Consider the following 18999-nt stretch of genomic DNA (forward strand, 5'->3'; position numbering starts at 1 on the left):
AGTTATGATAGAATATCTTTCCCCATGATCATTTTGAAGATTTTGTGCTTATAGCAGGATAAATGAGTTTTTAAAAAATGTCAAATTTATGATCCTTCCAATAGCATATTTCTCTGAATTTCCATTTTTAGATAGAGTAGAATGTGTCATTTAGACAGAATAGTCCATTTTATGGTGAAAAAATCTGATGTTTCAGTGAAAAAGAGCAATAATTCAATACCACACTAAGATGTTCACCAGAGAAGATGGAATAGGACAGTTTGGAGAACCTCGAGCTATACCTGTAGTAAATTCTTACTTCATATGCCTCAAACCTGGCATCAAACACTGTCAATTTACTTTCTTTAGAACTGTGCAGCCTCAGGGCACTGAACTCAGTTTTTGGAGGAGGAAAGTGATTTGCAATATTTCTCTGGGACCCCCTGCAAATATAAAGTTTGGGATATTTTCTTGAAAATTAAAGAATCTGTATGATGCGATCTGCATTAATTTAAAGTCTCCATGAGATCAAGGAAATTAGCTGGCATATTAAACCAGCTAGCTAAACTCCAGATTTTTAAAAAATAATGATAGTATGTTTTGTGAAAGTACAACAGGTAATGGCAAAGATTTCCTGATGGTTTATTTTCTCTGCCAGCACAACTTCTCTACATGTAATTGTATCTTGGATGATTCTCCATATTTCAAAACAGTCTCCATGCCAGCTGGGGAATGTAAAATGAATAAATAACCCTACAAACTTGTGAATACATTATTATTTTCTCTTTTTCTTTCTTTTCTCTTTCTCTGACCCTTGCCTTTTCCCTTTCTCACTTTCCCTGAAAGCCTTCGCTTTTTTCCTCATTTACTTCTTGCCATTTCTTAACCTCCTCTGGTTTTTACTGAACAAAATCTGAAGCAATTGGAAATGAAGTTCCAGGACCATGCAGGGGAAGTAAAGTGAAAGAATACCCATCAATGTGGAATGTCTTATCCAGGTTATCTCATCCCCTTTTACAAACTTACATGACAGGTATTCTTATTGCTTTCCTTTTACCATTTGAAGAAATTGAGGCCAAAGGACTTTAAGTTAAAAGTCTTGACCCTAATATTTGTATCCAGGTCTACTTTACATTAAATCTTCCACCTTAATTTCCCCGACCACCATGTTGAAAAAGAATTGGATGAAAAAAAATCTTCATTCTTTACTGTGATTTTCTTTCCATTTTTTGATGTACATTCCTCTCCTCTTTTCATTTGACCTTCCTTAACTTCTAGGTTGAATAGCATAGAAATGTAAATCTTATGATTAGTAGGATGACAAGGAGCTTGAATTTAGGTATAGAGTGAATGAGCAATGGGAAGTTATAATATTTTATTTCAGAGAGCAAAGAACAGACCATGGGTAGACAAAAGTATTCCCAAGGTAAGTTTAGAATTAGTTGGATCAACCTACTGGTGAGCACCTACCATGAGCAAAATACCCTATTGAGAATACAGAGATAAAAAGATGATTAATACAGAGTTTGTCTCTTCAGGGAGTTTATTCAAATTGGCAAACACATATGGATATCCTAGTCTATAATACAGATAAACTAAAATATATGCTGTAGTTGAGATACAAGTAATGGGTAAGGAAACACAGAGGACAAAGTAAATTCATTTTCATCAGAGTTAATTGGGACCCATTTGTCAAAAAAACTGCATTTAAAATTTTCCTTGAAAGATAAGGAATTTGATTGGAGAAGAAGATGGATATTAACATCCCCAACTGAGAATATACCATGATATAGAAGATATGAGAAGTTGTTTTGGTCTGGCTGGATCATAGTAGGGTTCTTGAAGGACATAATAGAAGATAATACTGAAAAAATAGATTGATATTAGATTCTGGAGAACCATTTAAAAAGTCTGAACTTTAACCAAGAGGCAATTAGAAATTATTGAAATGTTTTTAAGTTAGAAAATAACATGATTTGATCTGTGCCAAGATAATTCTGACAGTGTAAGAAGGATGTACTAGGGAGAATCTGTGGGCAGAGAGATGTGTTAAGAAGCAATTGCAATAGTGCAGGTGAGAGAAGAGGGATAATCCATTAGTTATTTATTGCTGTATAACATATTACCCCTAAACTTATGATTTAAAGCAGTAAACATTTATTATCTCAAAGTTTCTATGGGTCAGGAATCCCAGGATGGCTTACTTGGGTGCCTCTAGTTAATTCAGTCTTATGAGGCTGAAATCAATTTGTTGGCCCTGGTTGCAGTCATCTCAGGGTTTGACCCAGGGACAGTCCACTTCTAAGCTTATTCATGTGGCTATTTGCAGGCCTCAGGTCCTTGGTAGCTGTGGTCTGGAAATGTCAGTTCCTTGACTCATGACCTTCCATAGGGAAACACAAACATGGCTACTAACTTCCCTTAGAATAAAAAAGCAAGAGAGGTGCCCAAGGCAGAAGCCTCAGCCTTTTTGTAATCTAATACTGGAAGTGACAACTCAAAAATTTTGCCATGTTTTGTTTATTAGAAGCAAGTCACTGAGTCCAGCTCATATTCAAGAGGAGGGGGTTACAAAAAGAGATAGCCTTGATGTTGGATTTCCAGTCTGCTACTGCTCTTCCTGCAGTTAGGCAGAAAGTTCTTTCTTGAAGAGAATCAGGTGACACATCTCCAGCTGTACCAAACCTTCTGTGCTATGGGGTGAAATTCATGTTATAAGACAGTATGGTTAGCTGAACTCAAAGTTAGCCTACATGTAAAAGTATTGCCAATTAGAATAATACTTAACATTTTTTTAAAAAGTTGATTGTGTTGTCACAATGCTATGGTCTATAACATAACCACTTATTCTTCAATAAAGCTTTATGAGGATATCTTATTATCATTTCCATCACAGATTAAAGATTTAGACAAGTAAAATTACTCCCTCAAAGTCGTACTAGGTGGCAGAGCCAGGAATAAAATCTAGGCCTCTTGACTCTAGAACTCATAACTTAATTACTAATCTATATTCCATGTTGATTAACAGATGGTGTCAAATTTAAAGCATTTCTTAAATGATGTGCTACAGGATCTTGCTCATGTATCGGTACTCTTGGGTAACACTTTCCATGACTTGTTGAAGGCATGGTAGACTACCTTGTCAGATCTGTAGGTGACAAAAAGCTGGGAAGGATAAAAAAATACTTTGGACACAAGAATCAAAGGCATTCCTAGACTACAGTGATGTTCAAAATAATCAAGATGAAATTTAGAAAGGATACAAATTAAATTTTACACTTAGGTTCAACATTTTCCTGCACAAATTCTGCATGAGAGAAATCTAACTTAAGGGCAATTCATGTTGAAAAAAAAAAAAAAAAAGCCTTAGAGGATTTAGCTGACTCTAAGACAGCTCAGCAAAAGGAAGATTAAGCCTGACTATCAGCTAGACCTGAATTTGGATTCTATTTCTAACACTTAACACTTGGCCAGATACTTTGACTCTCTGAGGCTGAGTTTAGCTATCTAAAATGGGGATAGTAATAATATTTGCCTTAATTCAGAGACTTCTCAAGCACATTTTGTGGAAAAAAAACACAAGTAAAAAGAGCTTTATAAACTATTATATAGAAGATAGATAAAAAACCTTCACCCCTGGCTCTGGAAAATTTATCTTCCACAAAACCGGTCCCTAGTGCCAAAATGGTTGGATTAGTACATAGAGCAATATGAATGGATCTCAGTGACATAGTGCTGAGTGAAAAGAGAAAGGTATTATATTTAATAAATACTTTTTAATGTGAATTTAAAACATGTGCACAAACACCAATACAATTTTTGCAAGAGCCCATAAAAAGAAAAAAGATATATATTAAATACATTAGTATGCTGCCATAGGGGGAAGGGAATGAGAATGGAAGATGAGGAAAAAAGGCAATGAGATGAATCAGCTAGTGAACAAGTGAGACCTAAAGGAGCAGCACTGAGTGGGCCGATGGTGCTAATATGTCATGATTAACTTAATTGAAACCCAAAGTCTTCTCATTTCCAGGATAAGTAGGGCTCTTTGAGCAGCTCATCATGTGTCACAGTTTACAGGACCCATAGCACCCTGGCTCATCTCTTCTGAATCATTTCACTCTCTCTCCTGTTTATCTACTATCCAGACACATTTTCCAGAATTCCTACAGCCATGTATGGAACAATAATTCCTAAGAGTCAAAGTTATATCCTTGGGAACTTAGGAGATTCTAAATTTGAAGATAAGAATTCAGTTGCATTCTGTATTCTGTACTTACTAAGGCAGGGGAATGGTTACTAAAAATGTTAATAAAAAAAATTCAGTTAGCTAGATGCTGTGAACTTTCCAGTTGACTGATATTTTATCATATGTGACTTAAATAAAGTTACAGAGCACACTCAACAATCACGAGCAGCAGTAAAAATGAGTCATGTAGTGACCCAGACCACTGAATATTGATTTCTTAGAAGACAATGTAGTGAAGTGGTTAGAAGAGTGTTTCTGGATTCAGACTACTAGTGTCAAATTCTGTTTCTTCTACTTGCGGACCACGTGACTGTTATGCTTATATAACCTCACAATGCCTCAGTACCTTTATTGTTAAAAAAGGGATAACATCGTAGCATATATGTTTGCTGTAAGGATTAAGTGAAATATTTCATGTAAAGCACCTAGAATAGTGCTTAGTATCCAATACATACTCAATAAATGTTAGCTTTTTCTATCTCAAAGTAGCTCATTCTTTTCTCTGACAGTATTCAGACTCCACTCCCATACCAAGTGCTGTGTTTGATGCTGAGAGAAAAGAAGACCAAGAACTAGATTTTTTCTTTGACAGTCTAATAATCTAGTGGATGCAATTAATACATGCACAAACGCCTGCTGTACAATTTATTAAGAACTCAATATGTACAAGATGCTGGATGTAATGTATTAATTCTGTGTGAAGGTGTCAGGAAAACCTTTTAGAAGTGGTGACCCTTGGAGTTAGGACATTCAGACTGTTAGAAGTCTACTATATGATGGAGCTTTGTTATAAAGGCAAGGAACATAACATTAATAAACATAGTTCCTTAATAACATCTCAATTTAGTGAGAAAGGTAGACATACAGTGATACAAATTATAATGTATGGTCAGTGTTTTGAGAAAAGTATGAGTAAAATATTATAGGATGTCATGTCATGTCATGTCATGTCAGGCATCTCCAGAGATGAGGTAATATGTTAGCTGCATATGAAACAATGAGCAGGAATATGGCAAATAGAGAAAAGAAAGGAGAGACTTCCAGGCAGAAGAAACAATGCCCGTAAAAGAATCATCAAGGTAAGATCTGTACAGGAACAGAACTACCATGAAGCACATGAAGTTTAAGTTTCAGGGCCTCTTATTTGAGTGTGCCCCTTCTATCTCTCCATGTGTTCTTCTCTAAGATGGTAGGAATCAGCAGAAAAATGGGATATTAGAGGCATGGAACTCTGCTCCTGATGATGGTCCTGGGGCTGTAGGTGGGGTCAGCAGGCTGCCAGCACTACTTCTACCTCTGCCTGATCTCCATCAACACCCTGTCCCCAGAGTACCTCCTCAGTCATCCCAACCCTGTCTTAGATTCTCAAGAATAAGGATTTGAATAGGATGCTGCTCTGTGTCCTGCTTAAGGCCATTATGATTCAGAGTATAGCAACCAAGACCCCCCAATTCCCAGGATCATCATGGTAGGACAGTATGGGGTGGGGGCATGGTGCTAAGGTTAGTGAGGAGCTGTCTGGGCTGTGCTGGACCAAAGGAGAGCAAAGGCTGGAGTTCTCACTGGTTTGTTACTGAGCCAGAAATGGCACCTTAGCAGAACCTAAAGAAAGTCACAGAGGAAATGGAAATAAATATTTCTAAACTACCAATAATAAAAAACAAATATAGATCAACCAGCTAGAAGAAATTCAGAATAACATTACTATTCTACAGAAAATATTAAAAATTATTGCATATGAAGAGACAATCAAGAAATTTGCAACCTCAAAATTTAGAAAAAGATATTAAAGAAGTATGTCAGAACTCTAGATAATAAAATACTAATTTTCTGGATTGTTTTTTATATTTATGGTATTTGTCAGCTTTCTAAAATGTATAATTTACCATGAATTTATGTTTATAATTTTATAATTTTTTTCTTAACAAAAATGCCCCAAATTTATGTAAACATCTGGCCTCACAAAAACTAGATACCTTCCTGATTTATGGTGCTAAGAATGAGAAGTGAAATATTTTTCCATTGCAATTTCTCTCTTCTCTTCATGTAATTTCTAACCAAGAGAGCTGTATGAATGACAATAGCCCAAAGTATTAATGTATGTATGAGCACACACATACAGAAAATGTATTAATAGCTGGACAAAGTATGATAACTTCCAGTGCAGTACTTTAATACTTTCTTGCAAAATGTGGTTTGGGAAATATTGTATGAGTGAGGGGTAAAGCCTTCTGCTGTTTTCCCTTGAATTTATTATGGTTGTATCTATATACCAGGGTCCAACTTAACTTATCCACTCAAGTTAAGTGGGGTCTGAAGGCTGAGTAGAAAGAAAATAACTATTACATCTAATGAATTCACTCACCCAATAAATATGGCCCAACCACTGTCCTAGACTCTGATTAATCCAAATTGTCAGCCTCTCTTCCCTTGGCCAGTGGTGTTGAATGAAGGAAGATGGATAGAGGCAGACAGTCCTTGTTCAGTTAAGGGCACTTGTGAAGAGCCCTGTATTATAAACCTGATTTTATACTGTTTACAATTGGGAGTAACTGTAGGTTTTTAAAAGATTGATTTATTTTTGTGGAAAATAATTTTGGAATGAATGGATAAATGAATGGAAGTGAGAGAGACTATTCAGAGACATAGCACCACATTTCAGATGAAAGATGATAAAGACCTGGACAGTGACAACGGCAGAGGGAATGGAGAAGAGTCTGGATTTCGAAGACCTTCCCAAGGGATGTTTGAAGGTAATAGATGACTAGTTCGATTCAGAGACTGAAGAATTAAGAGAGGTTTAGGTTTTCTTCTAGGCTTCTAGTTTTGGAGAATAGATAACTTCTAACATTGTTTGGAGAGAATGATAATCCCGAAGAGTAGGTTTTATAGGAAAAATAATCAGCTCAGTAGCTAGATAGAAATCTAGCTACTGGATCTTGAGCTTCGGTGAGATGTCAGGGCTAGAAATAAAGATGTGGGTGTTGTCAACATATGGGTGGTGGTTGAAGCCATGCAAAAGGAGAAGATATATAAAGAGAAGAGTAAAGAACAAAAAAAGAAATTTCTGGGAAGAAAAAGAAAAAAGTACGATTAAAGAGGGAAAGTAAATAAAGCCAATGAGTAAAAATAAGAGGGGGCTGTCACAGAAGTTGAAACCCCAAAAACTGTTTAACCTGAAGGCTAAGGGAGGAGAGAATTTCAGGAGGTAGAGGATGGCCAACTGGAAGAGTTGAATACGATCAGTATTCAATATTGGGATAGAATATGATCAAATTTGCTTTTAGAAATTGAACTAAATGGAAGAAAAACTTGAGGCAGGAAGCTACCATAATACTCTCAGAGAACGGGAGACCTCAATCAAGCATTAGAAGTGGGAATGCAAAGAGAGAAAAAAAAAAGAGGCATTTAGAAGTTGCTTTGGCAGAAACTGATGGTGGCTGGATGTGAAGAGTGGAAGAGGCAAGAGTCACAACTGATTTTGAGTTTTCTATCTTGATGAATGTTGTGCTGTTAGCTGAGATGGAGAGAACCTGGTTTGGGGAAATTTGCAGGGAGGTAATGAGTTTTGTTTTGAATTTGTTTAATGTGACATGCCTGAAGACACTCAGGTAGAGATGTCCTGAATGTGTCTAGGACTCGGGAGGGAGTTTTGGGAGGAAGTTTTAATTGAGAGTGGGAAGAGTAAAGGTCCTAGGTTAAACCACGATAGAGAACTGAGATTGCATAGGAAGAGCACATGAGTGTGAGAAATATGCTTAGGACAGTAAACTGTCAGATGTGTGAGAAAAGTGGAGCCAATACATAGTCCTAAATTTTAAAAATTACTCCATGCAGCCAAAATAAATTACTAAATGCCTTCATAGAAGGTAACCAGCAACATCATAGTGAAGCAGTAAATTCACACTAAGCATTTGGCTTGGGATGTGTGATTATTATTAATAACATGTAAACTAGATGGGAAGAGAAGAAAGAACATGGACTTGAGTGTTCCAATGTATAACTGATTCACTTTGCTGTATGCCAGTAACTAACACAATATTGTAAATCAACTATACCCCAATAAAAATTAATGAAAAAAAATTAAAAAAAAAGAGTGTTCTAGAGTTGGATTCAAATCCTGGCCCTTCTAGTTACATTTTGTGGGACTTTGCACAGAGTAGGCGCTCAGTGATGCTAACTTCTCCCATCTCTCCATCTCTCATCCTTGTCTTTCTCTCTTCCCTCTCTCCCTCCCTTTCCTATGTGGGTTCAATTGTTTGAAATGAACCCTTCTTTGGCTTTAAAAATCCTCAATTGAAACACAAGGGTTCAATTATGTACGTACTGATAAGGAATGATATCTTAGGGGATGTAACCATAAGTTAAAACAGCTGTACTGATACCCACATAAGCAGCACTTATTTGAGAACATCCATTGAGCAGGTTCTCTTCCTAAGATGAGTCACCTACACACGAGGGAATAACTTAAAAGAGAAAGAGGAGAGAAGGAGGAGGGGAGAGAGAGAGAGAGGTGTGTGTAAAAATGTTAATTACTTACAGGGTAAATAATTTCTATTTTTTTCAAAATAAAGACAATTAAGAAATAATATGTCCATAGACATATTATAGAATCATTGAAGGAGCTGGTGGTAAGGCTTTTAGAGGTTATGGAATATGTTATTTTCTCTTTTATTTTCTTTTGCAGCAGAATCTTCCTCTCACAAATGAAATCTTATACAAATAACAGAGTTATTAACAATGTTAACGTTCCTCAGATTGATGCAGGGGTAGGAGACCCTGAATCCTTCTTTCTCAGTCTCTCCTAAACCCCTGCTTCAGCTGGTCCCTGAGGTGCCACTGTGAAACTCGAAGGCTCTATAGAAGACAATTTCTAATCATGGCTCTAGTCCAACTGCCTCATTTAATGAAGAGGAGACTGAGTAAAATGGTGAGGGTAAGTAGCTTGCTGTAGGTCCTGATGGTAGTGTGGCAGTTTTGTCTTGATTTCTCCTCCAAGGCTTTTGTGGGAGGGACGTTTTAAAGCCTGCATTTTGAGCAAATGACCATCTTCCCACTTTATTTTTACATCCAGTGTTCCATAAAAATAAGATTTGGAATGTTACTCCAACCCTTTCATCTCCAAGCAGAGTCCCAGGAGGTTGACAGCCTCATGAGAAAATACACAAAGCTTTTCACTGGGGGGACTGCCAAATTTGATTAAACAGGAGTGGTAGTTGGCCAGGGAGATGGAAATGAATGAGTAGATTCCTTGAGGGCAGCCAAGAAACAGAAGTCTCTCACATGGCAATTGGGTACAGAATCCCACTGGAACTAAAATTCATGTCTGGGAGCCAGGACATAATGAGCACACATTCATCTCTCATGCTCAGATGAATAGGCCATTCTGGTGCTTTCTGAAGACCATGTAGGAATGTATATGAGAGGTAAACTGAGAAGGCTGAGCTCTGTCATGGCCAGGAGACATCGAAGACAATTAGCGGGCACTGGGGAGGGTGTCTGCTAGTTTTAGGAAGAGGAAAATGTAATCAATGCCCTCTTCTGAGTTAAAGTTTTAACCCAGTTGTAACTTTATCCCAGTGGAATATTCAACTGATTTAAAATTATTTTCGTGAGCATTTTCTGAGTCCCTACTATGTCCAAAAAGTTGTGTGGTGAGCTTTGGATGATCAAAATAAGTTCTTTCCCTCAAGAATTATATGTCCAAAGGACATATAATTATATGTCCAAAGGAAGTGGAATCACTATCTCAAAGATATCTCCCCTCCCATGTTCACTGCAACATTATTCACAAAAGCCAATATGTGGAAACATGTCTTGTGTCCATCAACAGATGAATGGACAAAGAAAACTATATATACATACACGCACACACTGGAATATTCTTTAGCCATAAAAGAAGGAAGTCTTGACATTTGACAACATGAATAAGCCTTGAGGCATTATGCTAAGTGTAGTAAGTCAGACGGAGAAAGACAAATACTGTTTGATCTCATTTATATATGAGCTCTAAAAACGCTGAAGCTGTAGAAACAGGGAGTAGAATGGTATCTTCCAGGAGCTGAGAGGTGGGAGAAATGGGGAGATGGGGGTCAAAGGGTACACATTTTCAGTTATAGGAAGGATAAGTTCTGATGATCTAAGTTACAGTGTGGTGACTATAGATAACAATACCATATTGCTTACTTGCAAGTTGCTATGACAGTGGTGCTTTAATGTCCACACCATAACAATAACAACAAAATGATAATTATGTGAGGTGAAAAATTTATTAAATTAACCTTATTGTGGTAAATATTTTACAATATATACCTGTATCAAATCATCACGTTGTACATCTTAAACTTATATATATGTCAATTTTATCTCAATAATAGAATTAAATACAGTGAGAGAAACAGATGTGTGTAATTTAACTGAAATAATAGCTTATACATCTTTTGTCTTCATCATCTAGTAAGATGCTTAACTTATAGTATATCTATTTATTGAATGTATTGATAGTCCATCTGTATATGAAAAGGATTTGAAGCAGTTACAAAATGCTTAATAAGTGTATGAATAAAATGGAAAATCAGGACCAGAGCAGAAAGAATAATATGATTTTAGTCTGCAGAGGAGAACTGCAGTAAATTGGTTCAAGTTATGGCTCCCCCACTTATTACCTGTGTGAACATTTGTAAGTTATTTAAGTCTCCTCATCTGTAAAATGATGATAATAGTATCTACCTCATGGGTTATCGTGAGGATTAAATGACATAATATGTGCTAAAATTAATAACTGGTCAATAAAGTTTAGATATTATTTTGCTTTGCTTTCTGGGAAGATTCTTCCCTATTATCTTCCCATTATTTTATGAAGTTTTAAATTGCTATTGCATCTTGATGGTATTGTTTAACTTCCAAGTGCTCCTTTTGGTTTTATGTGTTCCTTTTACTTTTTTTGTAACTTACTTCACTAATGCAATTATAATGTCTCTGATTATAGTAAGGGTCTTTGTCCATAATTAATTTTAGTTTTCTTCTATCTGCATAGATTCTGATTCTTCTAGGTTTATTTTTATCAGTGTTTTTTTGTTCTAATTATTATCACTAAAATTAGAGTATTGACTTTCAAAAATGTTTGACTATGACTCTCAATAAAGAGTAATTTTTATATCAGGACCCACTACACAGCACACACATACACACAAACATACAAACACAGACACAGATACACATATTTACACACCATCTGGAATTTAAAATTCATATAATAATACTTACTATGTGAACTATCAGACAAATGATAACCTATGATTTAAAAACCCTGAGGTGAGGGCTCTAAGTGCACAGGTAGGCATTATTGACTGAGTTTCACTGAATTGGTCTGACTGGGCCATTCAGGAGATGATACTTCAATGTTAATATCATTAAGTCTTTCCTCTTAGTCTGGTCAAATTCCTAGGGAGGTTGCTACCAATTTCCTGTCAGCAGGGTAAAGGCACCAGCATGTCTGTCAGCACCGGGAGCTATGTCAGGAAAAGGTGCTCAGTCTCAGCATCAAAATACATGTTAATTTCCTCTTTTCAGTACAATATATCAAGCCATGGGTGCGATTTTTTAAATGCCAGACTCCTACCCTGCTACCTCATTAGGATGGGGTGACTCAGGTAGAAAGCAAAGGAAACATTTTGGGATCACTGAGCTTTCTACTCCCCAACCAGAGACTTGAGAGTGATAATCTCTCAAGTATATATATTATATCTACAGATGTATATATATTATGCCTACAGATCATAAAAAGACATGTACAGAAGAGGAAAAGGAAGATGGATAACCAAAAGGAAGAAAAATAACTTTAAGCATAGGAATGTAGCGTGGATTGGCAAGAATAGTGCAGGAAGGTCAACATCCATAATGAGCTGAGGTTTGCAAAATTTGCTACCGGCCATTGAGTTTGGCCTCAAATGGAAATGAGTAGGGCTATTTTGGGTGAAAAGTCAAGACTGTCTGGTTGATATATTTCCCCCCTTGCTCTCTTGCACTTTGCTATTTCTTTCTCTATTAAACAAAGACATTATCTAATATTAAAACAAATTTCCTTTACTTTCCAGTATTTTCCCTAAGCCTTTCTCAGTCCAATATGTAGGATTCACAGTTTAAAAACTAATTTTCTAATCTACCAATGTAGGAAATGGAAGGGCCCAAGGCAAAGATGTTAAGCTGAATGTATTGAGGCCATAAGTTCATAGGTAGAAGATATAAGGAGACCTCAGGATACATTGGTTGGGGCAGATGGAGATAACTTTTCCAAACAGAATGAAGAAGTGGGTGAATTTGACCAGGAGGTAATATGGCCACTTCATTGCCCTCCCATAAAGAATGGCAAACATTGTAAATGTGTTAATGAGAAAGAAGAAAAAGAAAAAACATCTCAGTCAATGTAGGCTTCTATATTAAAGAAAAAACATCTCAGTCAATGCAGGCTTCTATACTACAGCTTTGGACTTTTCCTCACCATCTTTTTCTGGGTAGAGCAGACAACCATATCCCATTTAAGAGGTACTTTCTGGTTTCATTATGATTTTCTTTTTCTTCACCACACTCACAGTTGTACAAGTACCTTATGCAATTTCAGTGAATTGTTGGTCAGCATAGATCAATACCAGTTCCGGTACTGACGATTTCTCAAATCGTGTACCCCTATAAAGCCACCTTGTGAACAGTTCCATACAAGCTCATTTAAGGCTCCTTCGGAACTTAAGTACTCTGTAGGGATGGCACCTAATCGATTTTCTACAGCAAACTGACCCCCTCAGACCTTGAGCAAGCATCCAAGCTTGCTATAATACAGTGAAAAGAGAGCCCTTAGGATAAATGGTTGTGGCTGGGGGAAAAGGTTCAGAAGTGCTGACCTGAAATGGAAAATTCTGACTAATTCATCCCCCCCAATAGTATGTTAGCATGGAAACATGGAAACTCTCATAGTGGTGAGATAACTAAAATGTCTGAATTCCATCCTTTGCTGAAAACTCCAGAGCCTTTAATTCACATTTTTGTGATATTTTCCCCTAAAGATAGAGAATCACACTACGTATACTGATTATATTTTTAAAGATGATGTATGTATTTTTTCCATTACAAGAAGAGTACATACTTATAAAAAGAAAATGTAAAGCCCAAAAGAAGCAGGGAAATTACCATCCTGCCACATTTTTAATCCACGGAAATAATCACTTTTTATGTGTGTGTATTTTTTATTTTTTTCCCAAATATAAATTTTTGAATATTTGAAATAATACAGCTGTAATCCTATCACTTCTAGAATTTAGTTTCTTGTTTCCCCCGCCCCTGCACACTTATCATAAGATAAAAGCATTTTTAAGATATTGCAAATTAATTATAAATATAATATTTAATTATATCTCAATATGCTATTGAGTAGATGATTTAATTATCTTTTACTGTGGGATAGTTAAGTTATTTCCAACTTAGAATAAAATCATGGTAGCATTTCATAGTAGTGGGGAATAAAAGGACTCCCCAACACCATACACTCAAAATGGATAACTGTAAGTTAAAGCCCACTTCTTACCTTAATCCTAAATAAATTCCAGATGGATTAATGATTTAATATTTTAAATGGTATCATAAAAAGCCAAGAAATATATAAGGGTGAATATTTATATAATTTTGGTGTGAAGAGTCTTTCTAAGCAAGAAAACAAAGCAGAAACCACAAGGGAAATAATTGGTAGATTTTAAGGAAAAATAGCAAACAAAGCTACCTAAAATAATTTAGAAATCAATAATAAAACAAAAAAGGTATATGTATAGTTGATTCACTTTGTTATAAAGCAGAAACTAACACACCACTGTAAAGCAATTATACTCCAATAAAGATGTTTAAAAAAAGGTATAAAAATGGTTTAAATTTGATGTGTAGATGATTCAGTATAGAAAAAGTGACAATCACTTAAAATATTCACATATGCTAGTAATAAAAGATATATTGAACATAAATTAAAATAATGATATATCATTTCCCTTATTATACTTACAGTTTATTTTTTAATTTAATTTAATTAATTTATTTTTTTATACAGCAGGTTCTTATTAGTTATCTATTTGATGAACCGGTTTGCAAGGCAGAAATAGAGACACAGATGTAGAGAACAAACATATGGACACCAAGGCGGGAAAATGGGTGGATGGTGGTGGTGGGATGAATTGGGAGATTGGGATTGACATATATACAGTAATATGTACACTTACCATTTAAAATGGTTAAAACACCTTGTGTTGTCATGGCTCTGGGAAAATAGATACTTCTAAACACAGAGTGGAATTGTAAGTTGGTACAACTTCCCTGGAAGACATTTTGACATATATATCGAAGACCCTAAATATTGAGTACTTTTAAGAAATTCTTGGAATTTATTCTAAGGATTAAATGTGTTCATAGATATGTATACATAGATATTCATCTCAGTGTTCTGTATTATCATGAATAATGGAAAGCAAGCTAAATGTCCAACAGCACTGTATTGTTAAAACATTTTGGCATGACCATACAATAGAAAGCCATGTGGTTCCTAAACAAAATGATGTAAATTTATATACAGTGTTAAGAAGTTGAGGACAATCATTATCTATTAAAGAGAAAAAGCATTACTGAAGAAAATGTATGATATTCTATCTTTGTATGTATTTATGTTTCTGATTACTTGGGAGAAAATCTGGAAGAATAGGCAAGAAAATGTTAACAGCGGTTATTTCTGGGGAGTGAGATTTTAGCTGGTATAAATTTATGTACCTCCCCCAATCTATATTTCCTATTTTTTTGTCCTATTAGAATGTACCTTTTTGAATAATAAAAGCATATAAATGATGTTTTAATGTATACTTAAGCCCATATGTCCTTAAGTACATTTATTATTTTTTCTTTTAGGATAAATGACCTTCTCTTTAGAAGTGGGAAGGTCACTTCAAAGGATGTGAATAATTTTGAAACTCCTGATATAGCTTGCAAATTGCCCTGTATCAACATAACACCCTCATGGACATTAAGATAAAAGTACCATTTTCACCATACTCTTATCATCATTGGCAAAATGATTAATAGTAAGAGTACATTTTTAAATTTTAAATATTTGTTAATCAGTTGACTTTTCACTGTTGGAGTTTTTTCTTTGACAGCATATTTTAAAAACCATAACAAGAGCTTATATTGTAAGCAATGCATTTTCGGATAATCATAAAAGCAAATTCACTTTTTACAGGCCACAAAAATGCTAACGAATTATGATGACTTTTCTCACTTTTTTAGCTAAGAGAACATAGTCGTAGGCAAATTCACTGGTACTGATCATTTTCTTATTGTCTGTCTTTTGCAGTTCAGTTGTGCCCTTTGGAGGACCTTATGCCTTTTCCCTCTTCATTCCAAAGAACAAGTCAATGTTAAGGTAAAGGATATTTTATTGAATCCTGTTTCTAATAGATGATGCTTTCACTGTACTAAGCAAAGGAATTTAACATTCTGTACCCTGGCAGCAACTAATTGTCTGTTGTTTTTTTTTTCTTTCTTTCTTTACTCTTTGAATCATTTTCATACAGCTAATGGCGAATATGGACTCAATCTTGAGAAGGACTTATGTGAGTTGCCTAACAACTCTAAGCGCTGGAACAAATGTTCTTTTTCTTTCTTTCTCTCCCTCCCTTCCTCCTTTCCTTTTTTTCCTTCCTTCCCTTGCTCTATTTCCCTCTCTCCATCTCTCCCTCTCCCCTGTCTTGTATATGCTGCTTCTCATTGAATACCTTGCTCTTCCTTGCTCTAGCCTTTCCTCACCATTCTCCTTGGAATATACAGAGGATCAAGTTTGAAGTTAGGCTAACGTAGAAAGGAGCTAGGAAAGCTACTAGGCTTTATTTGGTTTACATCACATTGGTAAAACACATTTTTTTTCTGAGGTCTACATTGGCTCATCAGGGGACTACATTTGGATTATAAGCAAACGGTTCAAAGCCCTATAGAGCATGCATTTACCTAGCTTTGTCCTCTGGGCAGTATAGTTCATAGGAACATTGGGAATATTGGGTTATGCTATTATAGTAGGGAATACTAGTTGCTCACGAAGAGCAATACTCTTCTCTTCTTCTTGGGCACAAAGTTGAACTATATTTCCTAGCTTCCTTTACAGTGAGCCGTGGTCATGTATTGAGTTGGAACCAAAGCAATGTGAGTGGAAGTGATTAGTATAACTCCTAGGCTATGCCATTAAAACCTCCTACATGTGCTTCATGAATTTTCTACCTCTAACTGGAATGGACACATCACCCATGGAGACCTCGAGATTCATAAGTTAATGACTGTATAGCCTGTCAGTTGGATAAAGAGTGTTTATCAATGCAAGGATACTCTCACATGATATAGGATTTTATACCAAGGCAAAGAGCCTGGTGATGTTGCTAACATGCTGCTAGGATGGCTCTTGAAAGTCTGGAGAAGGCAATGGCCTGCATTAAGTGGGGTAGAAAGGCTCCATGGTGGAAAAGGATATCCAAAGTTTCAAAGAAGTGTGCATATTGGAGTGACTGTAGGGTTGGAAGGTCCACCAGCCAACTGTGGTGGGTGGGAAAGTCTAGAGTAAAGAATTACGCAGGTTAGAGGATCACCAGCATCACTGAGAAACTCAGTGGTGGCTGTCCTGTGTAGGCCAAGACTGACACCAGGAGAAGCTATTAAAGAACTAGCTTGCCTAATAACAATGGGGATGATAGGACCTCAGAATAATAAAGACCAGGTGCAGGCACTCAATCATGAGAAACAAAGTGAGTGCAATTATCATAATGGTCAGAATAACATAGAAAGGAACTTGACCTGCAAAGAGCTGTAGTGATGATTAATAGAACGGGGCATCCCTAAGGGAAAATAAATGGGCAGCCAATAAGGGAGTTGCTAACTTTATTCAAACAAAAGAAATCAAGGGTGGGTGATGAGGAAGGTGATGATAACCTCCCCATTAGAAGACACAATCCGTTGCATGGTTTCTGGACATGAGACTTTTTTTAAACCTGTAACTTGATGACTGAAGGAGATACTGAATCTCTAGGAAGAAGGACGCTGCAGTACCACAGTAATTGTACACAGTAATGATTTTCTCTGTTCTTCTTCAGTGGTATCTACAGTCATTTACTTAGCTATCCATATGCTGAGACAAAGGGTAATATCCAGCCATTTCAAGAACAACTGAATATAGAATCCGAACTGACATCGATGTCTAGGGGCCCAGTGCCATCAGAGCCCCCTTGCGTAACTGTGGGAGTATATGGTGTCCAGGTAAAAATGGAATTCTGGCCCAGGACCTGTTCACAGAGGATCCACTGGTTTCACAGATCCACATAATGGTTAATTCTCTGTCCCCAAATGTTTAACTGGAATGGACCTACTTGGTAGTTGGCAGAACTCCCATATTAGTTCCTTGGCCAGTGGAGTAAGAGCTATTCTATGGGGGAAATCCAAATGGAAAGCTCTGGAAATCCTTCACTCCAGGAAAGATAATAACAACAGAAAACAACAATAGCCTTATCCTGAAGGGAAATGGTAGAAATAGTGTCTACCTTAATGCACTTAAGGTTTACTGGTTTGGTGATCCCATTATATTCACCAATTAATTCACCATTCTCACCATGAAAAAAGACGGGTCCTGGAGGATGATAGTGAACTACCATAAATTTAAACAAGTACTAGTCCCAATTGCAGCTGCTGTACCATATATGATATCTTTGCAAGAGTACATTAATGCTGCCTCAGGACATGGTATTTGTCCACTGATGTTGCAAATGCATTTTTTTCCATCTTTATCAGGAAGAAGGACTGCAAGCAGTTTGTGTTCACATGGGATGGACAACATTTTACATTCATGATTTTGCCCCAGGGCTGTGACAACTCTCTGGGCCTGTCATAATGTAATCCAAAGGGACCTGGATTGTCTGAACAGAATATCATTTTAGTCAGCTGAATCAGAGTCATCATATATATAAGACCAGATAAGAAAGACAGGGCAAGTATATTAGAAACACTCCTCTATGTAAGAAGAGGCTGGAAGAGAAATCTTATAAAGTTTTAGTGTCTTGACAAATCAGTAAAGTTTTCAGAGGTTCAGTATTCTGGGGCATGCCAGAATAACCCCTCTACATTATGGGACAAATTTATTTTATTTTGGACTTTCCACTACTAAGAAGGAAGCACAACACTTGGTAAATACTCTGCATTCTGGAAGCACATAATCTACACATATGGCTCTGACCCATTTGCCAAGCAATTAGAAAGACTATTAGCTATTAATGAGCCTAGAGCAGTAAAGCTCTTCAGCAGATACAGGCTACATTGGGGATATATATCTGGATAGTTCCTATAGTGTTATAAATATCTGTGATTGGAAAAAAGCTGCTATGTGGAGTCCATGGCAAACTGCAGTAGAAAAATCACAACATAACTCTCCAGTGTTCTGAAGCAAGATCAAGCCATCTGCAGCAGTGAACTGCATACCAGTCAATAAACTGCTCATGCCATGCTACTGGGCCCTGATAAAGCAGAGCTCCTGACCATGAGCCATTAAGCAAGCATATGAACTGAAATGCTCATCACAGGCTTGGTTCTGTCAGATCCACTAAGTCATATGGTTAGACAGGTCCAGCCATGGATAGGGTCACTTTGAAGAGTGCCATGCAAGAGCCCAGGCGTCACATTGGAATAGAGGACTAAGAAAGACTCTCCAGAGTTGGCCA

This window comes from Mesoplodon densirostris, chromosome 2 (genome assembly GCF_025265405.1).
Source record: "Mesoplodon densirostris isolate mMesDen1 chromosome 2, mMesDen1 primary haplotype, whole genome shotgun sequence".
Classification (NCBI taxonomy): Eukaryota; Metazoa; Chordata; class Mammalia; order Artiodactyla; family Ziphiidae; genus Mesoplodon; species Mesoplodon densirostris.